The sequence below is a fragment of the Desmodus rotundus genome, chromosome 7, assembly GCF_022682495.2.
Source record: "Desmodus rotundus isolate HL8 chromosome 7, HLdesRot8A.1, whole genome shotgun sequence".
NCBI lineage: Eukaryota > Metazoa > Chordata > Mammalia > Chiroptera > Phyllostomidae > Desmodus > Desmodus rotundus.
The window spans coordinates 3,547,493-3,563,388 of NC_071393.1; the positions used below are offsets into that span (position 1 = coordinate 3,547,493).

At 47.6% G+C, this 15,896-nt stretch overlaps 1 protein-coding gene across 5 annotated transcripts in view; it reads left to right on the plus strand.

The window, feature by feature from the left end:
• The first annotated feature begins 2,121 nt into the window (after positions 1-2,121).
• Positions 2,122-15,896, plus strand: part of CLIP1 (CAP-Gly domain containing linker protein 1) — a 98,553-nt gene continuing 84,778 nt past the window's right edge. For 4 of the 5 annotated variants that reach the window (XM_053928274.2, XM_053928277.2, XM_053928279.2 and 1 more), the window contains exon 1: positions 11,637-11,776. The gene's annotated coding sequence lies outside the window, so the exon portion shown is untranslated. Of the gene's footprint in view, positions 2,242-11,636; positions 11,777-15,896 lie in introns of those variants that run through there. The other variant, XM_053928275.2, reaches the window with a different exon arrangement.

The following is a 15,896-nucleotide window of genomic DNA, read 5'->3' on the forward strand; positions in this document are numbered from 1 at the left end:
AAAAAAGCAAAGGAAATACAAGATACTGCAAATTTGGGTGCTTTCCGTGGACTTCAGCCTTAAATATAGAAGCAGCAGGGTCTTAATCATTTTGAAAAAAATGAATGGAGGGTAGCCAGCCTTTGTACAAAAACAAAAATTTCTAGATTTGAACCTCAAGATAATTAATGGTTAAAAATAGAAAGTAGACAAAAAATTGCTTTCAATTGTCAGATCTACAGAAGAGCTGAAACTATGGTTTTTGTTTTTATGTGGAATGCTGCTGCATCCTTATAGTCCAGTTCACGAAAGTAAACATTTAGATGATCTTGAACCATTAGTCTCAGGTAGTACAGAGTGGGGCAAAAATAGGTTTACAGTTGTGAGTACTTGAGTCTATTCTCGAATTATTAATTAATTACTGTATTTTTCATAGAAACAACTGGGAACCTACATCCCCCCTGCCCCATATTATCCTCTCACACCAGCAGAGGGAACTAAATACAACCATTCTGGATTTAGTTTTCATCTGGAGAACTTGCATAATCTGATTTACTGCTCTATAAACAGTAAAGGGAAGGAAGTTATATGAAAGGGGGAATTTATTTTTCAAGGCCCTCACAGAACATGCTAGAAATTGAGTAACATGTTAGGTACTTCTGGCTTTTTTCTCTCAGTTGAAGTGCATAACGAAAGTGACCCCTTCCTCGATCTTCAGTGTTTCTATCAGATAAACGTAGTGTCACCACACTATGTACCTAAGGAAACATCAGGGCCGTGGAGCGGTTACTGGGACTCGGCGGCATCCCAGCAGCAGCGACTGGGTGGCGGTCCTCCCCGAGAGATTTGCCTGTCCCCCGAAGTGTCGTGTTAGCCGAGGCCCCTCTGGACACCAGAGCGACCTCACGGCTGCCTCCTGGGCCCTGGCCGCAGAAGTCATGCACAGGTACTGTGGTGCTTTGCCCCGTTTGTGTACCTCCGTACTGGGTTTCGTGTTGCTACCTTCACCTTTTATTAGAGGAAAGGCCTCAGACACACAGCTGGTATGTAACCCAGCAGATCTAAATCCAGCTCCTTTTGACCCGCCTCCCCATCTGTGCATTAACCAATGGACTGCCTCCCTGTCAGAAGCCCTGTAAAAACCCCGGTTTCTCCAAAGAATTGGCTCCTGATTCTTAATTTATTCAGTTATGTCTTGGAGGACACAGCTTATGTTAAGTCATCGTATGTGCTTCGGGCACTAAAAGAAAACAGTGGTCTGTACGCCCTGGCTGGTGTGGCTCAGTGAAGGGTCGCCAGTTCGATGCCCAGTCAGGGCACATGCCTGGGTTGCAGGCCAGGTCCCCAGTTGGGGATGTGCGAGAAGCATCTGATCGATGTATCTCTCTCTTTCTCCCTCCCTTCCCTTCTCTCTAAAAAGAAGTAAATAAAATCTTAAAAAAACGCGACAGTGGGAGAATCTGCGTTAGTGGGAGAAGACCAAGATGGTCCCTTGTTCAGGAGAACGTCCACTCAGTGCGCTGGCAGGAGGGCCAGGCGCCCGGGTTATTGTGGGAAAAACTGCTCTGGATGGCTGGCTTCAGATTCCCAGGGCCGTGGGTTCCAGTTTGGGGGGTGTTTGAAGACTCCAGGAAAAAGCCTTTGAGCTAATGCTTAAAGGGTAGATAGGATTTCTATAGATAATGAGCCTTGAAATGTACCGGAAATCCCATGATTAAAACAAGCAGACACTCAGGAGGGTAGAAAGAGACTTAAAAGGGTTGTTTATTCACTGAAGCTGAGAACTCTTGATTGCTTTCCTATGAGGTTTGAATTTTATGAAGAAAAATGATCGAAAGATTGACCCGGGCGGTGTACTCCCTGAAAACATCCAAGAGGTGCTTCAGGAAGAGAAACCCAGCAGCGGAGCGCAGGGTGATGGAGAGGAAGCAGACATTTTGTAGAAGGAAGCCCAGAAAAATGGGAAGTAGTTGCCTTCCAAAGGTGCCCCACTTACAGTAAGATTCATTCTGAAGCCTGTGTTTGAGGAGGATGCAGAGTGCTGGGTGGAGGAGCGAGGTATGGGTTGGACGTGAGCGTGTTGGGACAGGTGTCCGGGCGTGGGTAGGTGAGGTCATAAGCAAACCCGTGCACTTCAGGGTTGGGGCGGGGACCTCAGGGGTGGGGACCGGTTTCTAAGGTTTGCCTTGGATTAAAAGGAATGTGGACTGCAATACACAGGTTGCTAAGACAAAGTCAGCTCTTTGTCACCTCCTTGAACAGGTAAGTGGAAAGCCTTACTAAAATGCCAAATGACTGATTTCTTTTCTAAAAAAAAGATTGCGTTTCTTTAAGTGGTCAAAAATTCGGCCTACTTTCTGCCAACAAGAGGTTTCTCCTAGTCGGTTCTGCAAGTTCTCCGCTGGCGTCACGGGGCTCTTCTGTCTCACACTTCGTAGGTTGTCACTAGAAGGCAAAACCAGCAAGGGGGCTGTGACAAGGGTGAGTCCCCAAGGGGCTGACCGGGCATGACCGTTTCCCAGGACCCCTGGCCACACAGCCTGCGCTTTCCTTCAGCATTTAGGAGAATTCGTTTTCCTTTAATCTGTTTGTTTGATTTAATGGTGTGAATTTACTTTTACGTGTTTAGGAGTAACTTATTTTGTTAAAGTTTATAGTTTTCAGTTACAGAACCATTACTATATTCTTCATAAATTAGAAGTCTCGGAACAAGTATGCTTTGTAAGGCACCAGCAATGTAGCTAAAATGTTGGAATATTGCAGTGGAGCGGGGGGGAAGTGACATCTGTCCTCCCCTCCCTCAAAAAAAAGGATTTGGGGGGAGGCTCCAAAAGAAATGACTCCTTTAGAGGGATGGAGAGAATGAGGCTGTAAAGTTAAAATGAAAGAACGCTTTCCTTACAGTGCTGTAGAGCGTGTGTTTGTGATGCACACTTGGATTTTGAAACAGTGGGTTTTACAATTTAGCAAACAGCCTCTGTAAACGTCACATCCCGTGCGCTCCCCTCCCGTCGGCTGCTGTTAGCTGTCTAGGCATCAGAGGCCACTTTCAGCGCATTTTCGGGAGCAGTTCAATTATACCCTTTTATAACCACTTAAAAAGAGAAAATTAAGATACTTTTTCTTTGTTTAAAATGCTTGTATTTTAAATTGTAAGCAGAAGAAGTAATAAAGTCATACATTTGATGGAAAACCACCCAGAGGAAGGAAGCCCACGCCATTTTCCTTCATAGCAAAATTTATTTTCTCAGCAGACTGTTTTCTAAACCTAAAACATTTTTCTTTTTCCCCAAAATGGAAATTCTTGATTCTGATATAAAGGTAATACATATTTGTTTTATAAATGCAAAAGTCCTTTATGTGTATAATCAAAACTTTCAGTTCCCATTGTTCATTGTTCACAGTTTGGTGTAACTTTTCGTGAGCAAATGCTAAGATCTTTTTGTTCTTTTTTAGTATTTTTCTGTATGTGAGTCTTACAAGTGGTTTTTTTTTTTTTTCAAAGATTTTATTTAATGTTTAGAGAGAGGAAGAGAGGGAGAGAAAAAACATCAGTATGTGCTTGCCTCTTGCACGCCCCCTACTGAGGACCTGGCCCACAACCCAGGCCTGTGCCCTGATGAGGAATTGACCCAGCAGCCCTTTGGTTCACAGGCCGGCACTCAGTCCACTGAGCCACACGAGCCAGGTAGTCTACAGGTGTATTTTGACAAAAGTGAGATTATGCTGTGCTTTCCTTGCCAGGATTTGAAATATTTTTGTAAGATTTAATTTATTTTTTGAGAGAGGGAAACACCAATGTGTGGTTGAAATCTATTGTTATTAATGGCTGCCTAGCAACGCACAATATTTTATTCAGTATTGTTTACAATATTTTGTTATTGCAGTGAACTTTCAGAAAGGTACATCTTTGAATATTGGTGGAAATATGCGTATAGGATGCATTCCCTATAGATTGTTGGGTTGAATATCATATGCTTATTGCCAATTTTTATTTCTCCTGTGACTTGTCTTTATATCCTTTGCTCATTGTTCTTTTGGTTTACTTACTGACACATAGGAACTCTTTATTAAAAATATACATACTCCGTTAAGTACACTGCAAAACTATGTTTGCGATTTGTCACGTATTTTCTACTTGTTTATGGTACCTTTTGCACTACAGAAGTGTCAAACTGTTTTGCATCAAATCTTTGAATTGTTGTTTATGAATTGGCAATTTTGATATGATGGTCTATTTACAAAATAATTTGTTTTGCAAATTCACCATCTGATACCCACTAATGTGGTTACTGATTGAAACTGGTATTGAAAAATTACTTCCTCCCCAGGATTTAAATGATGCTATTGGTGAGACTGACCCCATACAACTCTCTAAGTTAACGTTCATTGGGTGATTTTACTAATTACTGTCCGAATTCAGTTCATTTTCCCCTAACCTATCACTGTATTTTAGATTTTCTTTGAGTAAACTGGAAGACAATGACTGTTTTTCCTTTCTTTGGATTTTTTTTTTAACATATGGGTTAATGGGGAAAAAATCTAGAAAGATTGTGACAGAAATGCCAAAAATGTTTAACCTAACCAAAAGAAAGAATGGATCATGCAAAAAAAAAGAGTTATGATTCTTTTTTTTTGAGAACTTTTGTAAGAGTTTATTTGAGCCAAAACTGACAACAGTTGCCAGGAAGCAAGCTCTCAAATGCTCCCGATCCTAATCTTTTTATTATTATATCGGTGGTGATGGGAGATTCTAACACATCTAACACAATTCTAGATACCAGAAATGCATTTTCTACACAAAATGAGCTATCAACAATCTGACTCCATGTGGAATGTTTCTAATACAAGGACTTCACTGAAAATGCAGGTGGTAAACCCTGACTCAGCTTTCCGCCGTTCTGGACAGCTGAGGTCGCTGGTCTGTAGGGGCGACGTCATAAGGGAGCAAATTCTCAGTGCTTTCAGCGGTGGTGGGAGGCCAGTTCGTTAGTCATAATTGAGGAATGACACATGAAGCGACATGAAACCGGATCGGGACAGGCTGTGGGATTGGGCCCAGGGCAGATTTCTCACAGGCCTCAAACACATTTCCTTCTGTTCTGCCACCTGCCTTGCGTGCCTGTGCTGGCCTTGACTCTCCAAACCAGTTACTGTTCTGTTTGCTGTATTGGTGCAAACTCGGCTCCTTATATGCGGACATGTGGAAGGATACTGAGGCTGCACGCTAGTCGGGTGGCTGGAAGCTAATAATGGTTCCATGGAGAGAATCAGGGATGGGGACAGGCGTTGGTAGGAGCAGGACGTGTGGCCTCTACATTTGTAAGTGAAAGAAATGTCTGAGTTTCTCTGAATGTGCCCAGAGGCCTGGGGACTCAGCAGTAAGAACTCGCCCGAGGGGTTCCACGGATGGTCCTTCGATGACAGCGAACAGAGCAGAGGTCCCTCAGGCCTGCTGGCTGCTTCCTCACTGGAACCACTTGCCCCTTGAAATCCAGCTGTCCTCACCCCTTCAAGTCTGTGCTTAAATCTCACCTTCTCAGTGACCCCACCTCTACCACCTGATGTAAACCTCTCCACACACAACACACACGCACCACCCAGTCACTCCCCTCTCCCTTGAGCTACACTTTCCCAAGTAGCATTTTTTACTCTCTGTTACATAGTTTGCTGCTTGTCTGTTGCTGCCTTTCCCAGCTAGAATTTAAGTTCTGCAGAGCAGGGATTTCTTTATCCACTAATACGGCAAGTCAGGAAGACCAGCTCAGCTGCAGGGGGCCGGGAAAGAGAGTCCACCTCTTTGGATGAGCTACAAAATATTGTGGCAATTTTTAAAAAATCCGTCATGTATGTTTCAAGCAATTTATTATAAGTCTCCAGTTCTGAATGAATTGTCATGTATCATGGAATCCCTTAATGCAGTCAGTACAGCCTCGCAAGTATGAGGGTTACCATGCTTTATAGTTCTTTCGGAACCAACCTATTTTAAAAATATTTGAGATTAAAAATAGGTAACTTCCAGAATAGGAAAAAAAAAATACGTGGAATAAGGAAGTATTTAAAATCAGGAACCGCTGGGGTAACAATGCCGAACAGTAACATTAACAAACCAACCTAGTTCAGGTGCACTCAATTTTTCAACCCTCTCCTCACCCATTTGGCCTATAGTAACGTTGCTCTTCCAAGGAATTGTCTGTCTGAGCAGTGGCCCAAAGCACCAAAATCAAGTTTAAAGTTACATGTCTTTGTGTCACATGATTGTTCATAGCTAATAGACACCCAGCAGTTGGATAAAATTCAGAGCTGACCCAGCCTGAATCCTGCCCATGTGAATAAGACCTTGTCAGCGCAGGAGCGGGACTCAGAGCTGTGTGGCTCCTCCCCGCAAAAGCAAACTGAAATTCAGGATGCATTAACCATTGACGCACATTTCCCCAAGAATTTGGAGTAAGACGCAGGTCTCAGCAGCCATTTCTATTTTCCTCATAAAATTCCTCTTTAACCAGTCTGTTAGCCCTCAAATACTTATTTTATTGTTCTAAGTAATTCTGTTTTGGTGCTTATCAAATACTGTCCCCAGATAAATAGGTCTCTTTCTAGGAGAGGCATTCTGTCCTTCCAGTTCTTCTGTTCCGCCACCTCCACCTCTTGGCTTTTGTCTCTAGGCTCATTACCTCCGGTTAACAACATAGCTGCTTCGGCTCCAGCTGTCATTTCTGTATCTGTCTCCATTTATCAGGGAAGGAAAAGCTTTCCCAGAAGTGCTTCTCACCAACTTTTCTAGGAAAAGGCTAAGCGAGCATAGGTTTTTGGGCACGTTGCCACGTCAGATATAATTGAGGTTTGTTAAGTAAAGGTGGGAAGGATCTTGGGGGGTGGGGCAATCAGCAGTGGCAGACACAGCTGAGGTCTTTACAGGAGACTGTCCTGCTTCCGTGACCAAGCGTTGGTTTGCTTGGCACCTGGCCCTGACATAAGCTCTTTCTTGGCTCACTCAGGACGCGGTGCCTCCTCCTGCTGACTCAGCCTTCCTGCCCCACTCACTGGCACAGCTGGCACTGCTGAGCCCGTCACAGTGCTGCTACAGTAGTCCCACACAAAACTCCCAATCAGCCTTTCGTGCCTCCTAGTGTGCCAGGGAGGCCCAGAAGTGCAAATAGGATCTTCCTTAAGCCTGACCTTCCCGCCCATCTTAACGACGCCCATCTTAACGACGTTGGGTGGAGCTGTCCTGGTGCCTGAGGGTTTTCTTCCAGGCTCTGGAATGTGGAGTGGGGACAAGAGCAAGGGCTCCAGGTTCTGGGAGCCACACCCTCTTCTGCCCCAGATTTCAACCTGTGGCTCTGCCTTCCTCACTCCCAGAAAGTATAACATCTTCTCTTATTTCTTCCATCTGGAGATGGGTCTTTTTTAAAATTGTTTTTTGAAGATTTTATTTACAGAGAGGGGGGTGGGGAGAGAGAGAGGGAGAGAAACATTGATGTGTGAGAGAAACATTCATCTGTTGCCTATCACACATCCCCAACAGGGGCCTGGGCCCCAACCCTCGTGCTCTGACGGAGAATTGAACCGGCGACCTTTGGGTTTGCAGGTCAGCCCTCAATCCACTGAGCTACACCAGCCAAGGCTCCTATTTATTTAATTTTAGAGAGAGGGGAAGGGAGGAAGAGGGAGAGAAAACATCAATGTGAGGTTGCCTCTCACGCGCCCCCTACTGGGGACCTGGTCTGCATACCAGGCATGTGCCCTGACCGGGAATCAAACCAGCGACCTTTGGGTTTGCAGGCCAGCACTCAATCCAGTGAGCTACACCAGCCAGGACCTTTTTTTTTTTTTTTTTTTGGCTGAGTATATTCCATTGTAGGGATGGACCATAATTTGTGCATCCATTCATCAGGTGATGGACATTTGGCTCATCTCCACCCTGTGGCTATTGGGACCAGTGCCCCATTAAACACGTGTATACTTGTATTAGCATCTGCCTGACTTTTGCTGGAGATCGAGTCACTTTTTCAGGCGCTTAACAAGTGTTTCTGAAACCGCTGCATCGACCTCTGATTCCACACACGTTTTGCTTTACTGGGTAAAAGTCACAGAATCTTTAAAATGTCTGTGGTAGGAACTTCCTAAGTCATCTTGTCAACCCCACGTCATGGACCTGCTTGCACGCCGAGCCCCAGGCTGTTGCGAAGGCCCTCAGTTCAGCTCACATCCTGACCTGGGTGCCTGGCTGACACAATTCCTTGTTGACTGAGCGGGCACAAAACAGCTTTTGTGGTCACACGGCGGTTCTCCTCGAGAAGGGACCGTCTGGATTTAAATTTAGTAGCTTGTCATCAGTTCATCATGTTGCTTTTTAAAGAATTCTGCCGCCATCGGCACTGCTTCTGTGAAGGAGCTATAGCAGGCAGTCTTCACTGGCTTCAGTGATGGATTAGTGTTGGGTCCAAAACAACCTATGAACGCTTCCCCGCGTATCGTGGGATTTATTCTGTTCCCTTTCTTTGCAGTTTAAGACTCTGTCTTGCTCTGTGTTGGTCACTTTTTGCATCGACGTTACACATTTTTCTTGTATCTGACTTTATAAATCTCTACCTACCTCAATTTTTAGCAGAGCTGCATGAAATTGACAATGGGTGTGGGCATAAAACCAGAGGAATTCATAGAACAATGATTATCCAACCTTTTGTAAATCGGATAGCAGTAAAAGTCAAGGTTGGAAGACAGGGACTGGATCTTCACTGCTGGATCCCCCCCAAAGCCTGGAACAGTGCCTGAGACACAGTAGGCGTTCAGAAAATACTGGTTGGATAAGTGAGTGAATTAATTTCACTCTGGTTTCCGAAACAACAACGCTAGTAAAAGTAGGTGTAATTGTAGAAGTAGAAAAAATAGCATAGTGAAAATGGATTCCTATGCCTTCTTTATAAAGATTATTGTAATCATGGACTATCTCTCAGAAGTTAGGTTTTTAATCGTTACCTATCTACCATGGTTCAGGAATTTTTTTTAAAAAATTGACTTTTACTTTAAAGAGCATTCTTGCTAGGACAGCTTTTGTTTCGTGTTTTATTTTAAAAGCTCTGTGAATCCTTACATCTTACAGCAGTTTACACAGCACCCTCCAGCCAGTTTCATACCGTTCACCAACCGCAAGTCCTACGCTCCTTTTACAAACTAGAGCAATGAATGAGTCTACAATCCTCGCTCTCTTGCAACTTCCATTCTAGGAGGGGTGGAGTCAGACAGGAGATAAAGTAACCAACACGCTGTGCTGCCGAAAACCAGCAGAGAAAATAGTTACTGCCAAAGAGCTGTGTAGGAACAAACCACGAACACCTTTCGTGTTGCAGAGAATACCCTCTACTGGTTTTGTTGGAGGGTCTTAGCTACCTTATACCATTAAAAAAAAAAAAAGGTCAAAGTAATGCATGCCCATAATTTTTATTTTTTTAAAGATTTTATTTACTTTTAGAGAGAAGGGAAGGGAGGGATAAAGAGAGGGAGAGAAGCATCAATGTGAGAGAGATACACCAATCAGCTGCCTCTCACACGCCCCCCAACTGGGGACTGGGCCTGCAACCCAGGCATGTGCCCTGACTGGGAATTGAACCTGGGACCTTTTGGTTTGATGCTGGATGATGCCCACCCCATTGAGCCACACCAGTCAGGGTCATGCACATAATTTAAAAAAATTAAGTATATCAGGATTTATAATGAAAAGCATCATTGTTCTGTCTCCTACCCCCATCCCCAGAGACCACTAATTTTTTGCTTTTTGCTCTTCTGGTGGTTAACTTCCATATCTCTCAAAATATAATTATACTGTTACTTATTTATCATCTGTAGATGTTCTCTATTGACCTCCTGTTTTGACTATAGCACCACACCTCTCCCTCAACAGCTCTGCCACTCTGCAGTTATCTCTGTTGGTTACATTAATAACCTGATCAAAGCTTTATTTTTGTTCTGGAAAGACGAAACAGCAGGTATTTACCCACTTTCCCACTGTGTGGAATGAAGCTTTGGGAACTCCCACCTGCCTTGCTGCTGCCACTTCCCTCCATTTTCCAGAGTTTTGTGCCTGGAGCTGTTCTAGTACTTTCCCCCGAGAGCCCAGGTGTCACCAGGGGTTCCAGGTGACATGGCATGTGAGCTGAGGGCTGGGCAACTTTAACCCAAACACTGGCACCCCTGTGGGGCTGGAGCAGATGCGCCAGTAGTAGTTTTGGGGGTCAGCCTTGATCACCAAATTTAAGGAGGCACCAAAAATAGTATTTTAATGCAATATTTTTAAGAAATCAAAATTAATGCAAAAAATCCGTGATGCACAAAATCTCGGCCTTTAAAAATAAAGATGGGTTCAGCAGAATGAGTAGAGCAGAAGAGAAATAAACAGACACGTGTACAGCCGCACCCTGCCGTCGTTAGGGGCGGCCCTTGCCTCACTGTGATTATTACACAGGTTGCCTATCAGAGCTGGAAAGTGTTCAGGTGGGGCGGGGTGGGCGGTGGAGGAATTCAGACACTGGATTTCAGAGGTGCCACCGTCACTTTGGCCTCGGAGCTTGCAAACCAGGGCGATGGTGAATTAGGAAGTGGCATTTTTGTGATTTAAAAACGCGAATCTAGGGGAGGGGCTCCCAGATCAATTCACTTTGTTCAGAATTTCGTTGCCTTTCTACTGTAGTTCCCTCCCCCTGCTCTGTGCGTGCCTGTTGGTCCAGGCAGCAGCGTGGTTTGAATAAAGGTCAGCAAAGGGGTCACTGTCCCGATTATTCTCTTTTACCCGGCAGAAGGAGGAAGCCGGGCCCCCTTATCCGCCACTGAGTCGTTGCAAAATCCTGGGTTTCCCCGACAGCTGCAAATCCTTTCCAGAAGCTGCAAAGCTTCTGGGGTTGCCATGGTCCATGAGAGTGAAATGCTGGCTGCCCCTACTGCACCAGCCCCGAGCGGGCTGTCGCTGTCACCCCTCCAGTCCCTTTCAAAAGCTTTTAAAAGAGATCCAGGGCGGGGGTGGGGGGAACGGGACGTCAAGCAGGGCTTCCGTCCAAGCGGCTGGGGCGAATAAAAGAGGCCTTTCTCAAACTAATGGAGCAAGTGCTGGGCTCGGTTCAAGGGATTTTTAGCCCTCGGCCTTTCCCGGTGCTTCCCAGGCTTCCTCTGCCCTGGGCAGCGCTTTCAGCCTTTTCCCAGGGACTCCTCGCCCGGATCTCTCCCTGGAGGGCCCGAGGACGCCCCCTACCCCGAGCCTGCGGCGCGCAGCTCCTCCTAGCTCGTTCAAAGGATTTCTCGCCCAGGGTCGGGAGGGACGAGGCGGGGGCGCGGGGGAGACTGAGCCGCAAACGGAGAGGCTGGGGTCCTGGCGGCCTGGAGCCGCGGGCTGCGCCTGGCTCCTCCCGGGCGCACTTTCAGAGACGCGGAACTGCGGAGACGCGCCGCGCGGGCGCCGGCCCCGCGGGGTCCCTCCCCACTCGGGTCCGCGGGCGGGCGGGCGGCGGGCGCGGGGTCGAGGCTCGCTTACCGCGGGGCGCGTTGGGTGCAGACAAAGCGGCGGCAGCCGCGGGGGTTCAGGCGCGGGACTCGGGGCGCCCGGCCGGGCGGGGGGCGGGGCGCGCGGGGAGGAGCCGCCGCGGCGTCTTCTGCTGGCGGCGCGCGCCCGCCCGGCCCCGCGGCGGCTGCGGCGGCGGCGCGTCACGCTTCCCCCTCCCCGCCCCGAGCCGAGGAGCCGGGAGGCGGCGGCGGCGGCGGAGGCGCAGGTGTCGGCGGCCGGCGACGACCGAGGCGGCTGCGGGCGGTGAGCGGGGCCCTCTCCCTTCCCCGCGCCCTCTCTCCCTCCCTCCCGCCGAGCCGGGCCCCCGCGTCGGGCCGCCCGGCGCGGTGACGGGGGCCGAGCCCCGCGCGCCGGGCCGCCCCGGAGGGGACCCGGGAGCCCCGGGGGGATGGCCCTGGAGGCCAGCGGTGCCTGGGGTGCTCCCCGGGAGAGCCGGGAAAGTGGCCGGCCCTGTGAGCGCCGCGCCCGGCCTTCCCTTCCTCCGCCCGCCTCAAGATGGAGCTTGGACTCCTTGCCCTGCGCCGCCCAGGGCTCCGCGCGCCGCGGGCGCCGGCTCCCCTCCGCTCGGCCCCGGGGCGTCTGCGCCGGCCCCGACCTGTTGCCCCCGGGCGCTGCCGCTGCCGCCCCGTCGCCCGCGCGTTCCCCAGGCCCTTGGCCCCGCCGGTGCCCGCGAGCCGGAGCGGAGGACACCCTGGCGTGGCCTCCGTGGCGGGCGCCGGCCGGCGGTGTGGCCCCGGCCCGGCTGGTGGTGGCTTTGTCCCCGCACCCCCCCTCCCCATGGGACTGTGATTCTTGGAGAAGGTGGATGATAAGAGGTGACGAGGATTTCTGAAATAACACCGCTGCTCTGTAACCCGAACCTTCTGCCTGGGCAAGGGATTGGCTCGGAAGACAGATGACACTTGTTCCGGGGTTATTTTAAAAGCAGAGCCTTCCGATTCCTCTCCTGGGGGGGGTGGGGGGGGCTGGGCTTCAAAAACCTGGTTTGGGTTGGGGGATTAAATCCCGAGCTCGACTGTTTGTCCCCTGCCTGTGGCTTTTCCATCTGGCGGGGGCCGAGCGCCACCCCCTCCTCCCGCCGCAGCCCCACCTCTTTGGCAGGAGGAAATTACACGTTAAGTCTGCAGCCCTTCTAGATACCTGTTTTTAGCAAAACTTGGGGGCCAATTATCGTATTTAGAAAGGACGGTGGAAAAAATGCTGCAATTTTTTTTTTTTTTTTTTTTTTTTTTTTGGTTCTTCGTTGCCTTGCTGTTGTAGGTTAGGACAGTGCCTGCCAGCGAGACCTGAGTAAGGACCGTGTTGCTGCCGCGGTTCAGGTTGTGGTTGCGGTTGGTGTTCCTGTTTTGTTATGATTACTGTTACTTAGAGTGTCCACAAGTCCAGAGACCAGTCTTTGAGTTTGGGTGTTTTACAAAATTGACGAGAGAGAGAGAGATGGAAGCATCGATTTGCTGTCCTACTTATCTATGCATTTATTCTTGCCTGAGCCCTGACCCAGGAGGGAACCTGCAACCTTGGTGTGTCTAAACGAGGCTCTTAACCAAGGGAACTACCCAGCCACGGCTGCCTTTGGCTTTTCTTAAAAATATTTTTCAGTTACACCTGACATTCGACTTTGGCTTTTAATGATAACCTTTTGCAAGAATCCTCAGGGATGTTGCTCCCCAGCCTGGGGGCATTTTTTTCCCCTCTGAAAATAACAATGTCCTTTTATTGAGGGCTTCTTGTGGTCAAGCCCTGGGCAAGTCTTTTGTGCGTTTTATCTCAATCATTCTCATTATTCCCATTTTATAGAGGAGTCTGAGGAAGGGGAAGCGCCTTACCCAGGGTCACACAGGGAGCAAGTGGTGGTGTCAGGATTGGAGTTCAGGAGTTCTGACTCCAGGTGCTTTATAATTAAATGAGTAGAGTGAGTCTCTAGCAAGGAACGAGGCTGGCGGTAATTAAATACAGAAGTGGGTGAATGCTTGGCCAAGGGCTGGTGCTGAGTTTTTAAGGTTCAGAGAAGTACATCTTTGGCTTCCCACTAGGCCTGGTTCAAAAAACAAACAAACCAAAACCCTGGAACTAGAAGTGTGTTGGAACCTGTAGGTCTCCGTCTGAAGATAAAGCTCACACCCTTCCCTACCTTCGACAGTTGCTTGAGCTCCTGGTGCGCCTCAGCACAACGTAAGCTGCTCTGGTTCCTGTTCTTTAGAAATGTAGAAACCGGTGCGCTTTTGTATATTTCAAATTGTTTTTTTACCCTGTGTCTAACATTGAGTCTGTTGCATCCCACCTGATCCATACACGTATGTGCACTTAGCTTAGTAGTGTTTGACTCTTGCTTTTTTAAAAATCGATTTGAGATGGACAGAGACATCAATTTGTCGTCCCACTTCTGATGCATTCATTGGTTGATTCGTGCGTGTGCCCTGACTGGGGCTGGGACCGCAGCCTTGGCATATGGGCACGATGCTCTAACCAGCTGAGCTACCTGGCCAGGGCTGACTCTTGCTTTTTAAGTGCTGTCTCTGTGGGATTCTAAACTTAGTGGATGAGGGATGAGGGATGAGAGATGACTTGCTCCTCTTGAACTCCTTACAAAGATCGGCACCTGTGAATGCATCGCATACTGGCTGCCTGGAGTTCTCAGTTGTTGCTGTGTTTCTGGTCTTCCGTGTGTGTGTGTGTGTGTGTGTGTGTGTGTGTGTGTGAGAGAGAGAGAGAGAGAGAGAGAGGGGTCCTTGCCACACATGTATTTCCCTTTATAGCACCCCCTGCAGAATTCTGCAGAGTCCCCAGTGCTCAGTAAATATTTATTTAGTTAGTTGAAAATATGAGGTCCATATGTTTCAAACTAATTTTATAGGAGTCAAAGCTAAAGAAAAAAAAAGGTAGTGTAGTAAAATCAAAGGAAAATTGCTTAATAATTTGTTCATATTAAAACCTCGTCTATACAGTATTAGCTAAAGTGATCACCTCATATAACTTTACACTTTATCCGCATTATCAGCTTCTTTAATCCCTTCCTTGTCCAGGTGAGAGGGGAGGTGGCTTGTCTCTTCCTGTGGTGTAAGAATGGACATCGGTATTTGTTGCAGGCTTATTGTTCACCTTGAGGTACTGTAGTTTGCTGGTCAGTGAGTGGGAATTAGCTCTCTCTCAGTCTTCACTCAACAGATTTTTACTGAGCACCTACTGTGTGCCAGGTGCTGTTCTGGGCGCTGGTGATACAGCAGTGAATAAAACACAGAAATCCCTGTTCTCTTGGAACTTCCCTTTAGTAGGGGAGGCAGAGAATAAACCATTAATAAAATTAATAGTAGTGATACATAGTAAGAAAAAAAAACAGGGAAGGGGAACATTAGGTTGTGGGGAGAAGTTAGGGCAATGGAAATTTTAGGTAGGGCAGTCAGAGGAGACCCTGCTGAGAATGTGGCTTTTGAGTAGAAATCTAGAAGAAGCAGGGGAGGGAATAGAGATCCAAGAGGGAAGAGCAAGTGCAAAGGTCCTGAGGTGGAGGCTTGGGAGGGGGCAGATAATGGAAGGCCATACAGGTCGTGGTCCTAAATAGGTACTTACTAACATATTGTAAAATAGCGAAAGGTAAAGAATAATGCCATGTTGTTTGTGATTTTGATGAAGAAAGAGTTAACAATGGGGGGACCCGAGGCTCAAGGAATTCTACTCACTTACCTAAAAGGCCACACAGCCAGTGAGTACAGAGCTGGAAATCGAACCCGAGTTTATGTTAGGTGATGTTGAGTGGCGTGGAGAGTGTGCTGGCGATGGAACCTGCAGTGGCTGGCGGAGAGGCCCGGCCGGCGCTTGCTGTTCGGACCCGCTGTTGGGCGTGCACTGTCTGTCCTATGTGTGTGTAGCGTCTTGGCTCCTCCCTGGGAGGCCTTGTGACTGATATTCGCGTCTGTAGCTTTTTCCTGGAATTGTGCTCCCAGCAGCAAAGCCTTCCTTTTTAGTCTCAACCGTCTCATGGTTCAAAATTTATAGTTAACATAAACCTTTATGTTGGTCTCCAGGATCACCCCGCATATGAATTTTTTAGATACCTGTTCAGGGAGGCTTTAAAGTATTATAGCATCTTACAGGTTTTTAATACATGTAGTGTATCTTCCCCATGTAGATGGAACGCAAAGAATCCATATGCTTTAAATCAGTGTTCGAGTTACAGTGTACTTTTAAGGGAAACCATATTGACTGATGGCGCGACACAGGAATTTCAAGTAAGAGTGACCTCTTCAGACTTCAGTCAGGGAACAGATGAGGCCCTTTCTTTCTTTCCTTTTTTTTTCTTTTGATAGGTTGGCGGACTTAATTAACCAACCTTGAATTTGGCTAGGACATCTGGGTTAATATCCTG